Genomic DNA, 15,300 nt, shown 5'->3' with positions numbered 1-15,300 from the left:
GAGAAGTCTGCCCTGCATGAACAGCTGCATCTAAGGGACATTATGCTCCCCATATGTTACCTTAGATGTGGGTGTTTCCCAGCACTGCCCATACAGGAAAGCTAGTCCTCCTGGAGCACTGTTCTGGGAGGAGGCCCAGGAACTGGTTGTGATGCACAGAGGAGGACTGATGAGAGAGCACTGCTAAGAGGGAGTGTCGACAAAGGTTTGGAAGCTCTAGCAGCCTGTAGATTTGAGCTGGGTGGGAACTGGATTTTCTGTTTCATGGGAAATTCCATAATTTCCAGTTTCTTTCTATTCCGAAACAGAACGGAAGCCAAACCTTTGAAATTTCCCGCAAACAGAGATTCTGTGAGGGGGGAAAAAAAGGGGGAGGGCGGTTGATTAAAACATTTGGTTTTGGTAAAATCAAAACATTTTGCTCTGATTTTGACCCATTTAAACTACACACAACTTTTTAATATTAAAAAAGTGAATTTTTGTTTGACTAGTGTTTTGAAATGAAAAATCATAACATTCTATTCCAAAAATGTTGAATTGGGATGTTTTTACATTATTAAAATGCTTTGTTTCATTTGTTTAAAACTAAATGTCAAAATCACCCTTTTAAAAACATTTTGATTTTGACAAGTGTCATTTTCCATTTAATTTTTTTTTTTAATGAAAAATTTCCAACCAGCTCTGCTGTAGATGTGATTAACAAAGAGCTGGTGTCCCCCAATCATCCTGGAGCCTCTGCAGACTCTGGCCAAGGCTTATTCTCCTACATGTAATCCTTGGCTGAGTTAAATCTCTCTGCCTGACCTCTCTGTTCCCCTCACAGCAGGGAATAAGGAGCAGGGGAGGAAGCTGCTCAGGTTTTGTGGCTGTGTGCAGCTACAGGAGTTTAGCACAGGAAGTCAGAGCTCTTGAGATGAGATGACCGGAGTGTAAAGGAAGTTGGAAGATGGGGGGATGGTGCAGAAGTGGCTTGGTCTGGGGGAGGGATAGAAGGAGAAATACCAGGGGCGTGATGCAGGCATCAGCACAGGGAAATGCTCCTTTGGCAGAGCCCAAGTTACGCAAAGCGCAGAGATTTTTGACATGTGATACTGAACATGGTCTCTGCATGCTCCTATGCAAACTAGACGGTTTTGCCCAGAACTTAGTGATCCAAGCCAGGCCTGCCTCGGGGAGGAGGAAGCCCCTGGGGAGTAGGTTTGGTTATCATTGTGCCTGGTTTTCGGTTGCTGAGCAGCTGGGTCGGGTAGCAGAAGGGAAAGTGTCACGAATAAGCCTGTGCTCTGCTTTAGGAGCGCATGTAGTGGCCCTTCCTAAATGAGCTGCTACCTATTGTTCTCCCGATTTCCTTACAGGGCTGCTTAATAGTCTGCAGCAGGGCCAGGGGAGCAGGGAGCGTATGTAGTTTTAAATGGATGGTTCTCTGCCAAAGGTTAGGGTTTAAGGCTCTCTTCAAAGCCCCCTCCCATTAATGTCTCATGGGAATTGGGTTTCCAGATCCCTTAGCTGGCTTTGACGGTCTCAGCGTCCTATCCTTCCATCTCCCTGTTCACTTCTCCTTTGACACATATGGGGTGGATTATGCAAAGTGCTCAGCAAGTCCTGGAGGCACTGAGTGTCCTCCAGTCGCTCAGGACCTTGCAGAATTGGTCCCCAAATTGCTTAACCTTTCTCCTCCTATTACAAAGCTCTGCCCACTCACACTGCAAACTACAATCAGAACATCTGAAGGGCACAAAGGATGGAGATGATGGTGGATTTAACAACCCTCTTGTATGTTCCCTGGCTCTGTTTTAAGGGCCCTGACGGCAGAGCTCGGGGAGCACGGGGGGGGGGGGGGGACTGGACCTGCTTTAACTTGAGTTGCTGGGAGGAGGTTCTCTTCAATAGGTGGGAAGCTGAGGATGCTGGTTTGTTTGCCTGCTATCTACTGCAGCTGCCCTAGCACTTCCCCTGTGCCCTGTTGTTTGTTTTTAGGTCCAAGCTCTCTGGAAGGACAAAACCACCCAAAGACCTGGGTGGATTAAGGAATAGGTCAGCTTGCGAGTGACTATTTTAAGGAGGAGGAGAGTGCAGATGCTTACACTCAGTCTGCATCTCTTTGAGACCGAGGTCTTGCATGGCAGAGACATGACCAGTTCCTCAGTTTGGTTCTTGTCCCTGAGCTGGGGCATGCTGGGAAGAGGAGAGGAACCTGGGACTCTCTGTTGGCAGGGTCGCTTCCCCACGTCACGCTGTGGATGTTTCACTCGAGGCTGCTGCAATAAGCGTCTCTCCTCTGTGGTTGTATTTTATGTGACCACTTTGGAGGCAACCTGGGAAGTTCTGGGCTACACTATCCCATGCACAAATAACGGTCACTTATTCCACGGCCTGCAGTGGAGCAAAGCTTCTGCCCGCTACCTCCCAGGCTCAGTGAAGTGTATTGCAGGTATGATAACCTGCCTCAGTGTAACGTCCCCCTCCCCCGCAGCTCGGAGGGGCTGGCTCTTGAGAACATCCCCCTCTGCCATAGAGCCCCATCTGTAAAACACATGCTGCAGACCAGAGGCGACCACTGATTTTTCTGATGATCCTGACTTTCCAATCCAGTGTGCTGGCGTTGTCCAAGACTGTCCAGCTCACACAGTCCTGTGTCGGACTGACAAGTCAGACGCCAACCACAGATCACCCTTGCCAATTGCAAAACTGCTGTGACACATATTCCACTGAGAAGCATATTTCTCTCTTGCAATTTTGCTTGTGGACAGTTTAAATGTCTGTATAAAGGCCAATGCGGCAGGAGCTTGTCTCCCAAATCTCTCCCTGGTAAGGTGCTTTGCTCTGTCAGTTGGATAGTAGGAAGAAGAGGAATGGTCAGGAAGCAAACTCCCTTCCTCCCGGTACTGGATGGGCTTGAGTTGTCCTGCTGGCTGTTTAAGGTAGCAGGGATGGGTTAGGGCAGGGCAAACTCCTCCCCAGTACATCTCTATGGAGTACTAGTAACTTACATAACTTGCCTGGCCCCTCATTAGGGCTAGGAAGAGATGGCACCAGAAGGATTTCTCCCATCCCTGCCCCAACAGCTTTAGCTGTGAGAACCTGCTCCCAAAAAGGGGTTGGAAGAATCTTTATTTTTTCTCTTTATCTGTCTTTGAGTTTGTTCCTGTGTGAATGAGTGGGGTGGTTCAAAGGCCAGCCTTCCCCCGCCTTCCCCATGCCTCAGTGTGTTCTTCGCCAGTGGGAGAGAGAGATTTCTTACCCCAATTAGAAGCAAAGGCCAGCCAAAAGATGGAGAAAACTGACTGTGGCCAGTAATCCAGAGAGGCTGCCTGCATGCAAACCCATTGATATGTCCTGACCTGGACAAAGTGCTCATGCTGCGTCGAGCGTTTGCCCGTGGGGTTAGTTTGGGAGCAGACGTGCTGTCAGAGGGCGACGTACATTCAGCTTGCAAATGAACAATGGATAGCAGTGAAAGCCTGGCCCAAAGGCATGTGTTACCATCCATCTGACTTACCCAGGCTGGCAACCCACCGAGCTCCCTGATCCTGTGCCAATGCACCATTTGGGCAAAGAGGAGTTCATACAAAAGCACAAGAAAGGGAGTAGTCTTAGGTGAAGCAACTGTGTAGGCTTATTCGTAGATTGCATCGTGGGTCTCTGTGTTATGGTATGTTTCAGAGTGGCAGCCGTGTTAGGGCTTATGGTATGTGATTTGTGTCAGAGCCAGACACTAGAGCCTTTAGGAGAGGGTGGATAGGGAGTGTCTGCCTTCCCATGTCCCAAATTATTCATGTAGCACCAGTACAGTAGTGATTAGACACTTGAAAAAAGATGACAGGGTCCTCTATTCCCAGGTAGTCATTCTCCAGGTGTTTCCAGGTACTCTCCCACAATGGGACTCCAGTCCCCAGTGTTCCCTCTAATTTTTCCCAGCATGTGCGGAATGATTTTTGTTATGTGCATCACCTCCATGTTGGTGCACATAACAAAATTAATGTGGCAGGGTGGGGCCGAGGGGTTCAGAGTGTGGGAGGCAGCTCAGAGCTGGGGCGGAGGGTTGGGATGTGTGTGGGGGGGGCTGAGGACTGCAGCTGGGGGTGTGGGCTATGGAGTGGGGCCGAGGATGAGGGGTTTGGGGTGCAGGCTGCCCCAGGGCTACAGTGGGGAAAGAGGACTCCCCTTGGGCTGGGCATCTCTCCCCATTGGGGCTGGGCCGGGTCTGGGCTGAGGCCAGGGGCGGGGCGCCTCTCCCATGGCCATGGCCATGGCCGACCCAGGGCTGGGTTGGGGAGGGGAAGGGGCCCCTCTCCCCCAGCTGTGGCAGGTCCAAGGCTGGGCTGGGTCTGGCGGGAAGAAGTGCCTCTCCTGGCAGCTCCGGGGCTGGGCTGGGGCCTGCAGAGAGAGTCGCCTCTTTATCAGGCATCTCTCCCTGCTGCAGCCCTGAGCAGCGCTTAATAGGCTGCTGCACAACTGTACAGCTTAGAGGGAACTGAGGTCCTGATTAATGATGGGCTTGATTCACCACTGCCCTGCACCTTGTGTCATGATTGGCACCCAGGGAAAGCAGACAGGTATCCCTTTACGCCCACCTTCCAGAGCTGGAAAAGCCAAGATAAATGGCAAGGTGGTGGAGAGTTGGGCCCAGTACATTTATGGTTTTACTAGCCCAAATCCACTGAAGTTCCTTGTCTTGAGTATTTACTTCCCAACAAAAGTGATTCATAAAACTATCTTCTGCTCATTCACCTTGTTTAATAGATTGTCCTGGCTATCCTTGCTACTTGTTGTTTCTTAGCTGGGTTGGTTTAAGGGCTGGGCCTGTTCTAGCCCACCAATTCCTCTGGCTTGATTACTCCCAGCAAAAGCCTCCCTCCTGCTCCAAACACAAGGGGCTAGACTTGGCACAGGGGATTCCACGCAGGCGAGGGGAGAAGTACTCCTCAGGCTGCAGTAGCCCCAGTTGCTCCTGCACCTGCTGATCTGGGTGGGGCTCCATGTAGCCAAGAGACCAGCAGCCCTGCTCCCTCTAACTCCGCTGTCTGAACACGTGCAGGGAGCCCCTAGAGGATTGAACTCCACTGTGCATAGAGGGTGCAAGACTCCTCAGATAATTGCCCCCTCCCTGTGCAACAAAACCCCAGCAGCTCTGTGCCTATGTGGCCCTCGTGTTCGTGGAAGAAGAGGTAGGACTGGCTCCTCGGTGAAGTCCCAGTGTTGAACTGGAGACATCAGAGTCCTCTCTGTGGCAGTGGGTCGGGATGTAGGACAAGCTATTACTAGAGGGCAGGCATAGGCATGGGAAATAGGAGTGCAGGGGGTGCTGCACCACCCCCAGGTTTTACGTGAGGCCTCCGGTCCTGCACCCAGGGCTCCACTCCCCAGCTCAGGTCCTGGGGGTCGGCCCCATGCCCCGCTCCCCAGCCGCTGGCTCTACGCCCGGGAGCCCTGCTCCCAGCTCTTGCCCAGGATTCCGTGCCCTGGCCCTCTGCTAGGATCCTGGCCACCAGCCCCACTCCTCAGCTGCTGGCCCTGTGCCAGGGGCCTATGCCCCGGCCCCACTCCCAGCCCCGTGCGTGGGGTTCTCTTCTGGGGCCACAGGTGCTGGCCCCACTCCCTGGCCATTGGGCCCCGCATCCAGCCCCACCCCCGGCTCCCAGGGCTCCACTCCCTGATCCCAGGGCCCTGCTCCTGGCCTCACATGTGGCGTCCCGGCTGCAAGCCCCTGCCAGGGGCTCTGCTCCTGGCCCCATGCCCCTCCTCAGCTGTGGCCACAGCCTCAGCCCCCTTATCCCCGTCTGGGTCCCCTCTTCCTGGAGACACAGCCCTGCTCCCAGCCTTAGCTTGGGCAGGGGGGTGGAGGGTGCAGAGAGGGGTAAGGGGGCTGGATTTTAACACCCCTACTATTAAAAATGTTCCAGTGCCACTGAGGGCAGGATCAGGCAGCAGGAGGAAGAGCTGGCTGGGCTGGGAGGAAGATAAATTGGGGGTTAGAGGAGATCAGTGAGGTCACCCCATTCATCTCCCAGCGAAATGCACAAATGCAAAGTGCTGTTCAGCACAACTATCATCACTTACAGCAGAGGAGCGGCCAACTAACCTGCTGTGTTGGCCGCAAGGTGATGGTCCTGTGGCTAAAGCACAGGGCTGGGCATCAGGAGGCTGGTCATCATTCTGCTACTGATTTCCTGCATGACTTTGGCCAAATCCCTTAACCATGGTGTGACCTGGGATCCCGCCCCCCACCAGTGAAATGGGGATGATAATGCTTAGCTGAGTGGCAGGGGAGTTGTGAAGCCCAGTTCATTCACACATGTGCTGTGCTTTGAGATCCCGCCAGCACTGTGGGATGAATGCTTCCCTGTTTTCCAGATCGCCCCTGTGTGACAGCGCCCTGAGTTTTCGAAATCCCCATAAGCTGAGTCAGCTTCACCTCCTCTCCTTTTTAGAGCAGAGACTTTCCTCTGAATTACTGTGTCACAGAGTTTTTATTTTTAATTGGCTCTTTTGAACTGCCCCCCCCCCTTGCCGGTTCCACTCCACTCTCTGCACCCTGGGCAGTAATTATCCATCTGCACCCCCACCCCCCGCACTGTTGGGTGCTCATAATTCACAGAGTGACAAAGCCCCTTTGATCATTGACTAGTATTCTGAACCATGTGACCCTGAAGGGGGCGGGCCTTCTCTGCTAACATCGCCAGGAGCCTAGAGTGTTTCAACTGCAGGGGTGAGTCTTCTCATTCTCCCTTTGTTCTTTCCAGTAATCCCCCTTCCCTCTGCCTCGCCGTGTGCTGCACGGGGACTCGCCTTCTCTCCGGCCACGGCTTCCCTCGCAGGGCTGGGGACCTGCGTGCCAGGGTAGGGATGGGGGGGAGGCAGCAATCCTAAATGGTGATCGTGGGCTGCTTTCAGTGGTAACGTGCAAGGCTCAGCAGAGCAGGACGCCTTCAAGCTTCTGTCCCCCTTCTGGAGATGGGCAGGTTTCAGCAGCGAAAAGCTTTCAGCCTCCAGGCTGAGTCATTGGAACCGGAGAGAGACAGGGATGGGGGAATTTTGTTTCCATGCTCCGACCAGATTCCGCCTGAGAAAGAAGAAAAGAGCTTTGTGCTTCACAGCTATCTCTTTGTAAATATTTGGCCAACTGAGCCGGGTGCTTTAGTTTCTTTCTCTCTGGTGGTTTCTCGCCCTTGCTTTGGAAGGAGCTTGTTTTGCTCTCCTTGAGACGGGGTCTTAACTGAAACTCTCCTCTTGCCTTTATCTAGCAATCTCTTTTGAAAGAGTGCAGAGCGTGTTTTCCTATGAGCCCGGGGGGAGGGGGGGAGTCCAAGTCGGTTTGTGTTCGCTTGAAACTCAAATGAGTACTTTTCTTTACGCCGTGTTCTCAAGTGTCGCTTTCAGTCAGTGTTACCCTTTACAAGCCTTTTCATGATGAAAACTTTCAGGGCTGCAGGGAGATATAGTGAGGGGATTGGGGGAGGGCAAGACGTTCTCTTTGCAACTGACTGGGAGCTCCCGGTTCTTAAATGATCACTTGGGACAGCTGCTTGCATTGCAGCAGGATCACTGAAGGTTGGGAAACGTGTGTTTATATGGCATTATGGGAAACCGTAGTCCTACTAAGGAAATGCTTTTCCTGGGACTTCTCAGACAGACAAGTGCTTGGGCGTGGGGTCCTTCGGCAGGTACAGATCTAGCAATGACTCTTACAGTGAAAGGGCTTGTTTACAGGAAATGCACTCTGTTCTTCCAGGTCTGGTATCCCCAAGCAACTCATTGTTGCCTGGCACTTTTAAATCCAAACAGACTGAGCACCAGATTCTTAGGGTGGCCCTGCTCCCTCAGCTACAGTATGCCTTGTGCTGCTTGAAGCCAGCATCCTTGTTGGGAAACCAGCTTTGTTCCAGGAAAGTTTAGACTCTCTTTTTAAAAGAGGCCAGATTCATTCCTTGGGTAGCTCCACTTCAGTCAGCAAAGTAGCATCTGGGATGAATCTGGCCTGATCTATCTAGTGCCATGAGCATCCGCTGAGACAGTCTTTACCCTTTATGAAGGATGCTTTCTTTTCCATAACAGGCAGGGGCTGAGGGCTGAGCAAGCAGCTGAGTATGTAACTGTAGCATTGTTACTGGTGGAGTGAGATTGTTTCCAGGTTTTTCTGTAATGACCATCACCACAGTATGCAGGATGCATTTATGTTATTAATGCAGAGAACTGAGAATGGAAACCAGTTTCTGAGTTCAGGTCCAGGTGTGTTCTGGTTCAAACCCACTGGCTTAATGTGGACTACTCTTTCATGTAAATTCCCCACCGTGCACTGGTATAGATGCCATGTGGATCAGATAAAGCAGGCCATCTGTAGGACCAGGGGTGTAGGGTACCATTGCTCCAGCATTTTAAAACTGACTATATAACAGAGTTGCTGAAGTAACCTACCATCCCAGGGGGGTGGGTTTCTCCTGTTAGGAAGCCTTACAGATTAAAATCTAGATTCTGGGTTGGATTCTGCTCTGATGCATGAGCATAGATCTTGTGATGCAAGGTTTGCTTGTACAAGCCCATACAGGAGCTGCTTTTAGTGGGTATGTGACCATGTGGGTCTTACGTTTTTAGGGGACCAGATCTGGTTCTTTTAAGCACTTCTGTTCAACCCCTTCCAAAATCTAGCACTGTGCTGCTTTAAAATCCCCCCCCCCCCCAAGGTTAAAGTGTAAATTCATGAGAGTAATTGCACAGGGGCAGCTATGACCTAGCCCTGACCCTGCTGTGAAGAGCATCGAATAAGAGATGTGGGTATATAGGTTCCCCACTCTCAGCTTCATGCCTTCTATTGGAGCAATGTGCCCTAGTGTATAGAGTACTAGACTGGAATTCAGGAGACCTAGGTTCGGTTCCTAGCTCTGCCACTGACCTGCTGTATCACCTTAGGCAAGTCATGTCCCCGCTCTGTGCCTCAGTTTCCTCAACTATAAAAGGGGGATGACGATATGTCTTTTGTAAAGTGCTTTGAAATCTACTGATGAAAAGTGCTATATATGTATTATTATTATGTCATGAGTTCATCTTGCACTCAGAACAGTTTCCCACTCCTTCTGTGCCAAAGTGTCCATACTCTTATTGGAATTGGGGCCGCAATCAGTCCTGTACTGCTTCCCTCACAGTTCCCAGTGTAGGGGGCATGCCAAGGGCAGGGCCAGGGACCTACTGGGAGCAGGAGAGGGCATATCCATAGCACAGGGCACTGTGGAGATTCTGTGCTGGCACACAGCTCTTAGGCTGTGTCTACACTGCATTTAGATGCCTGCTGCTGGCCTGTGCCCGCCGACTCAGGCTTGGGCTCTAAGGGGTTGTGTCATTGCGTGTAGGCTCTGGAACCCTCCCACCTTTCAGGGTCCTAGAGCCTGGACTCTTGTCCGAGCCCGGAAGTCTACACAGCAGTGAAACAGCCCCACAGCCCAAGCCCCACGAGCCTGAGTCAGCTGGCACGGGCCAGCCACTGCTGTGTAGGCAAACCCATAGGCAGCCCATGGGAGGAGAGCAGTCTCATAAACTGCTCTAATTTATGCCTGGGGCCCCATGAGCCGTGAATCTGGGCCGCACAAAGGTGTGGTGAAGTTACCTCTGACCCCTCTCCCGCCAATCTCTGCCTTCTGTGCTGAGTCTCCAAAAGGTTCAGCACAGGATGAGACCCCGTGTTTTCCAGGTATCCTTCCTGCCTAGTTCTCTTCACTGATCCTATCACCACACTGTCCCTTACCTGACCCATTGCTCTGTGCCTAGTCTTGTCTTGCTGAGTTTGTAAGCTCCTCAGGGTGCGGCTTGTGTCTGACATTGTTTTGTAATGCATCCTGTATATTTACAGCACTATAATAACGATGCTTAACACTATCACAAAGTAACTAGTGCAACCCATGTAACACTTTTTAGTTAAGGTGAATGTCTCCTTCTGTTAATACAGCAGAAAGTCTCCTTGTCTGCTGGTGGAATAAAGTCCATCTCCTGGAGAGGACATCAGAGTGCAGTACCCAAGAGCTGTGACAGCACAGTGATTAAATATGACTTTTAAAGTCTGCCAATATTCTAACCAATAGGATAGCTGTATACAAATGAACCAAGGTCCAACTGTATTGTGATTGGTTGAATAATCAATAATGTCTCACTTCTGCACTCAGCAATCAGCTGTTCCTAACTTTTTTGAACTCCTTTGAAGGGAGGGACTCTAAATGTTTTCTTCTTTCCCCTTGAACAGAACACAAAAGAGATTTTACATTGTAATTTTTTTTAATTTTAAATACCATGGTTTTCTTATTAACGCAGTGTGGTGCCCTATATGCTATACCTAACATAGGAACCCCGTCCGTGATGGGGGGGGGTTGGAGGTTAGGCATGCATTGCAGGTTCCGATCCCCACACAATCCGTCCAAGCCTCATTCTGGTTATCACAATGTCCTAGACTACAGTGTTGTCTTGATGTATAGTTCAAACGAACGAGTGAGAGCCAGGACTGGGTTTTATTCCTGACTCCGCCAGTGCCATTTTGTGGCCTCAGGCAAGTCACTTAACTGCTCTGCAATTCGGTTTATTTATCCCTGAAAGAGGGTTAATACTTTCCTATCAGGAGTGTAGAGAGGCTTAATTAATTCACAAGAGAAAATCTTGCTGAGTTAATGTTGCCAGTGCATTTCAAATGGAGCCCAGATAACAATCCCTCCAAAAATTCTAGCCTGGGTTGAAATGTGGCATGTGAAATTTCAAGGGAATTGGATTCTTTTAGGGAAGTTGAGTAATTGCTGGGAGGGCTTGATAATCAGGTTTGTACCAGGAAGTTGGTTTCAACCTTAAGTCCGGTTACCGCTGCTGCATGACGTATATAAAGCACTTTAAGATGCTCAGGTGACAATTGTTCGAGAAATGCAAAGGATCATTATCACATATCCCCTGCTCAGTGTGTGTGGGTACGGTCTTCTAACTTGCAGTCAGCTATAATTAGGCCATAGCTGTTGCTCTCAGAAGCATGTGCCCTGGTTTCTACTGGAAAGTGTCAGTTGTGTTCAAGAGAGGGAAATGGAAGTCCATCCTCACCATGCTCTTGAAATGGCCTTTCATGCGCCCTGAGAAGTGAGAGTCTTTTGAGCAGGGCCCTCCTTTCTCAGAATTCCAGGGTTCTCTGGAACTGCAGCATAGGAATTTGCTTTCCCAGGGTTTTGCTGTTGTGAGGATACTTCAGCATCCTGCAGAGCAATAATAGACCTCCCACTGAAATCACTACCTGTAATCCCCATCCTGTTTATAGAAAGAGATGCAGCCTCACTGTAGCTCTCGCTGGGTCATAGAATTCCATGGCCTCTGTTACCTTAGAACAGTGGTGTCCAAACTGTGGTCAGTGCAGAGCTGGCTGGTCATATGGCCCTGGCTCCTCTTGCTAAAAATATATTCACTCCTTTCCTAATACGCATTTTTCACGTAATAAGCAATTGCTGTCATTGCCGCCGGGCTGTTATTTGATTGACAGCAGGAAGGGAGGTGGCCGGGGGATTTCTTGTGATGTGGTTAAACTGTTGCATACTGGGAACTCCTGCTCGGGGCTCACGTTCCTTTCTCCTGCTCTGAATTTTTAAACTCCGTTAAGATCATAAATGATGTTGAAATCTCCATCCTCATCTGTGTTGCCCCCAGGTGTGTTTGTTCTTTCGAGGGCCAAATACTCAGATCTTAGGAACGGGAGCTAAGGTCCCAGCCAGGACTTTTGGTGCACAAGTTGCTTATTGACAATCTTTTGGCTTTCGCGAGGGTCTGGAGAGCACTGCAGGATTGTTCGGCATCAGACGCTAAACCCCTGAAGCACAGATTTACATGCCTGCTCGTTGAAGGGGCCTTTGGAGCAGAGAGAAAGAAGAATCAAAATCTTCCTGAGCTGCTGCTTTAGTGGCAGCATCTCTGTATCTTCACTTTCATGGAGGCTTTTGATTTGTTTTCTGACAGGAGGAGTCACTGAATGGAAGACAAAAAACCATGTTCTTCAGTGTTTGGGGAGGATTGTGAGTTAGATGGAGGCACCATTTGCTGTGAGCTTTCTCCTGGCTCAGCTGGAAAAGGTTAATTTTTTTCCATTCCCCCAGTAACACTCTTTCCCCAGGATGATTGTGGGGAGCAGGGGAATTGCCTCTGTCACTTTCTCAGGGATGGCTGGGCAATAGGGAATGTCTGTAGCTGATTCTCCTGATTCATAGATTAAAAATAATAACATGCAGCCCCTATTGGACAGTCCACAAGAAGTGGAAAGTACGAACATTTGAAACCAGACTGGACAACAGACTTGCCCACAGTGTGTGTGAGACACTGACAGCTCAAGTTTTATGCCCCCTAATGTGGCTTTCTGCTGAGTTTCATTGGCATAATTTCCCCCTCTGTTTATCGCCTCCACGTTTCCCCACTGGTCAGCGACACTCACTGTAGGCTTCCTCTCCTGGAGCCCTCCCATTGTTAGCCACTGGCCCTGGAGCATCTTCAGATGAGACCCTCATCTCAGGGTGCCACTTGTCCTAACCACTAGTGCTGGGAACTGTATTGTGATCCTGTTTTCTTAGTGCAGTGTGGGACTTTGCTTTCCCATCACAAACTGTAGGCAGTGGCCAGCCAATCTCACAGTGGCCTTTGATGCCCCTTCAGGACTGAGGGCAGCCACTAACTGGTGCTGTGTCAGACCTCGCCTCAAACAGGGGAGCTGCCCCCGCTCTACCTTGGGCAATGGGACTCCATTCAAATGCCTCCTTCCCCCTTGCCAATGGGCCAAGCTGTTTCCCGCTCTGGGCTGTTTCCCTTTGACCCCTGGGCCCATGCTGGGCTGGGCAGGCTCTGAATCAGACCAGCAGGGGCTGTCGGAGGGTGGGGCAGGCCGGAGTGGGTGGAATAGGGACAATGCCAGCGAGCAGGCGGGAAAAGTAGAACAAAAGGCAAGGCCTGTATTTTTGTCCCTGGCGGTTGGGGCAGCCAGCTGGCTCCTCCTTAGTGGGAGCCCAGCCCCAGCTGCTGAGCAGAAGAGGCTTCTCCTTGTTCTCTCTTTGCAGAAGAATTACCATATGAATACCGCTCTTTCCCAATCCCAATGAGGCTGGCTCCTCTGGCGCCCAAGGAAATGCAGATCGCAAGGGCGAGGCCTGGCTTTAGGCACTTCTGCAACTGCATCTGCACAACAAGGCCCTGCTGCTTGGCAGGCAATGGGAGCCCTTTCTCCCAGCAGTTCCATGGGAATGTGGATTTGCGACTTGCGCTCTCTGCAGGGATCCAGTTTGCAGGGCATGTTCTCTTGCCAGGAGGACTAGATCAGTCAATTAGCCCTAGGCAGCAGGGTAATCCCAAAGTGAAGGTTTCAGAGGGGTAACCGTGTTAGTCTGTATCAGGAGTCCTCGTTTTTTCCCAAAGTGAAAGAATCCCAGTAGAAATGGGACTGCAGTAAAGTCCAGATCCAGTTCTGGGAAGGCTCTGATCCACATCAGAACTTGGTGACCTGTTCCACTCTGGAATGGCCAGACTGAAGCCACCATAGTCCTGTGGCTCGGGCACTGCCCTGTGAGTCTGGAGTGCTGGGTGCTAATCCAAGCCCTGCCATTGCCCTGGTGTGTGACCTAGGGCAAGTCCCAAGAGCTCGGTTTTGCCTCTCACTCTGTCTCTGTCTTGTCTGTTCAGACTGGAAGCTCTCAGGCAGGGACTGTGCATCCGGAGCCTGCTGCACTGAACCCTGATCACAGCTGGGGAATCTAGGTGCTGCTGTAATACAGATACTAATAACTAAAACATTGGCTATCCACCAGAAGTTTGGGATCCAAATCGGCCCGCACCAGCCAGGAGCCAAGGACATGTGTTGGGGAAGGAGTGCTGGGCTCTGCCCATCTGGGAAGAGAATCATAAGGTGCTTTCTCTTGGTGAGTTGCAGCTAAGAGAAGAGAAGGGATTTCCCTTTTGGGTCTGAGTCAAACTGGCATGAGAGGGGAGTTAATGAGACGCTCCCAGGAGTGCCTCTCTACTAAATTGAACGTTAAGATACGGTGACCCTAAAGCAGGCCTGGAAATGTCTAGGAACATATTTTCTAGTCTCTCCTGAGACTGAAGAGGGAAGGTGAGACCTTTTGCATTGTTGCTGGAATCCCAACAGTTGCACCCAATTATCCCCTGCTTAGACCCGTCCTCTGACCAAGAGTGAGTTGAAGATTTGGGGCCCATCAGTGTCACTCATTAATCAGCCGGAGGCACCACTCTCGTGCAGTGCGGGACACCCCTTCTTCAGAGGTTCAGTGCATTGCCTTCACAGGACTGGGGAGATGCCAGCCGGGGCTGTTGCACATGGCCATGCAGCATGCCACACTGCTGGGCCAGCTAAATGCATTATGATTTCCTCAAGTCCTTCCTTGGGGGCTGCTACCATCCAGTCTCCTCCGCTTCATATGCTGGAGGGCTCTGAGGATGCTAAACTGGAGCCTTCTACCTAATTCAGCCCAGAGCCATGCAGCATGTGGTCACTGGAACCTCCCCCACTTTCCAGGGGACAGTGCTCTAAATATCAAGTCCGGAAGGTCCAGCTCCCAGTCTGTTTCTAGGGAGTCGGCGCTTCCTGTGCCGTTCGCTGACATGAGTGTAAGCCATGAAGCACAGCCGGGCATGTGCTGGTGTCGGACGCACACAGCAAGCAGCAGCCACTGTCACAAGTAGCTCTGCACTCTGCTGTGTGCTCAAACGAGGCAGCTTGGGATACTCCTGGACCAATGGAGCATTTGCAGCTGGGGAGCAATGAAGCACTTCCCCTCCCAAGAGAGGTGCTGAGGTGGAATTAGTGAGCTCCAGAGTTAACCCTTTACCTGCTGGCCTCCAAAGCTGTCTGTACGCTAGGGTGAAAAGCGGAACATTGCCTCCTCCGTGGTGAGACCTAGGACACATGGCGGCACTGGAGATGTGATTTGTCTTGGGTGGATGAGAGAGCGCCACAGGGGTTTCAGTGAAAGCCACCTCCCAGGTTTAGGGGTGGGGTAGACACCTGCTTTACCTCTCCTGTAAGGTGCTACCACTGAGGCTCAGTGAACTGACACTGATTTGAGCATTTAGGGGTCTGATCCTGTGAGGTACTGAGCATCCTCCATGCCCATCGAAGCCCAGGATGGTTGAGGGGGCTCAGCACCTTGCAGCTTCAGAACCTGCATCTTCAAGCCCCAGTCCTGTTGCCCAGCAGCACCGTGGGATGTGCCGCTGCACCCACCCTGTGTAAGGCTGGTGCACTGGGTTCCCAGGGAAGTGTTTCCTCAAGGAGGAAGCGGGTGAGGGATGTCCTCC

General features: G+C 51.2%; 1 protein-coding gene across 4 annotated transcripts in view; it reads left to right on the top strand.

The window, feature by feature from the left end:
• The window catches only part of SEPTIN9 (septin 9), a 259,220-nt gene that overhangs the window by 181,489 nt on the left and 62,431 nt on the right, over positions 1 to 15,300 (top strand). The window contains exon 1 of one of the 4 annotated variants that reach the window (XM_084647132.1): positions 6,594 to 6,709. The exons of the other annotated variants lie outside the window; for them this stretch is intronic. The gene's annotated coding sequence lies outside the window, so the exon portion shown is untranslated. Of the gene's footprint in view, positions 1 to 6,593; positions 6,710 to 15,300 lie in introns of those variants that run through there. 4 annotated transcript variants of the gene reach the window in all.

Source organism: Lepidochelys olivacea (assembly GCF_965140295.1).
Source record: "Lepidochelys olivacea isolate rLepOli2 genome assembly, chromosome: 14".
NCBI classification, from domain to species: domain Eukaryota; kingdom Metazoa; phylum Chordata; order Testudines; family Cheloniidae; genus Lepidochelys; species Lepidochelys olivacea.
The sequence above is the reverse complement of the archived record's forward strand: the minus strand, read 5'-3'. Positions and strand labels throughout refer to the sequence as shown.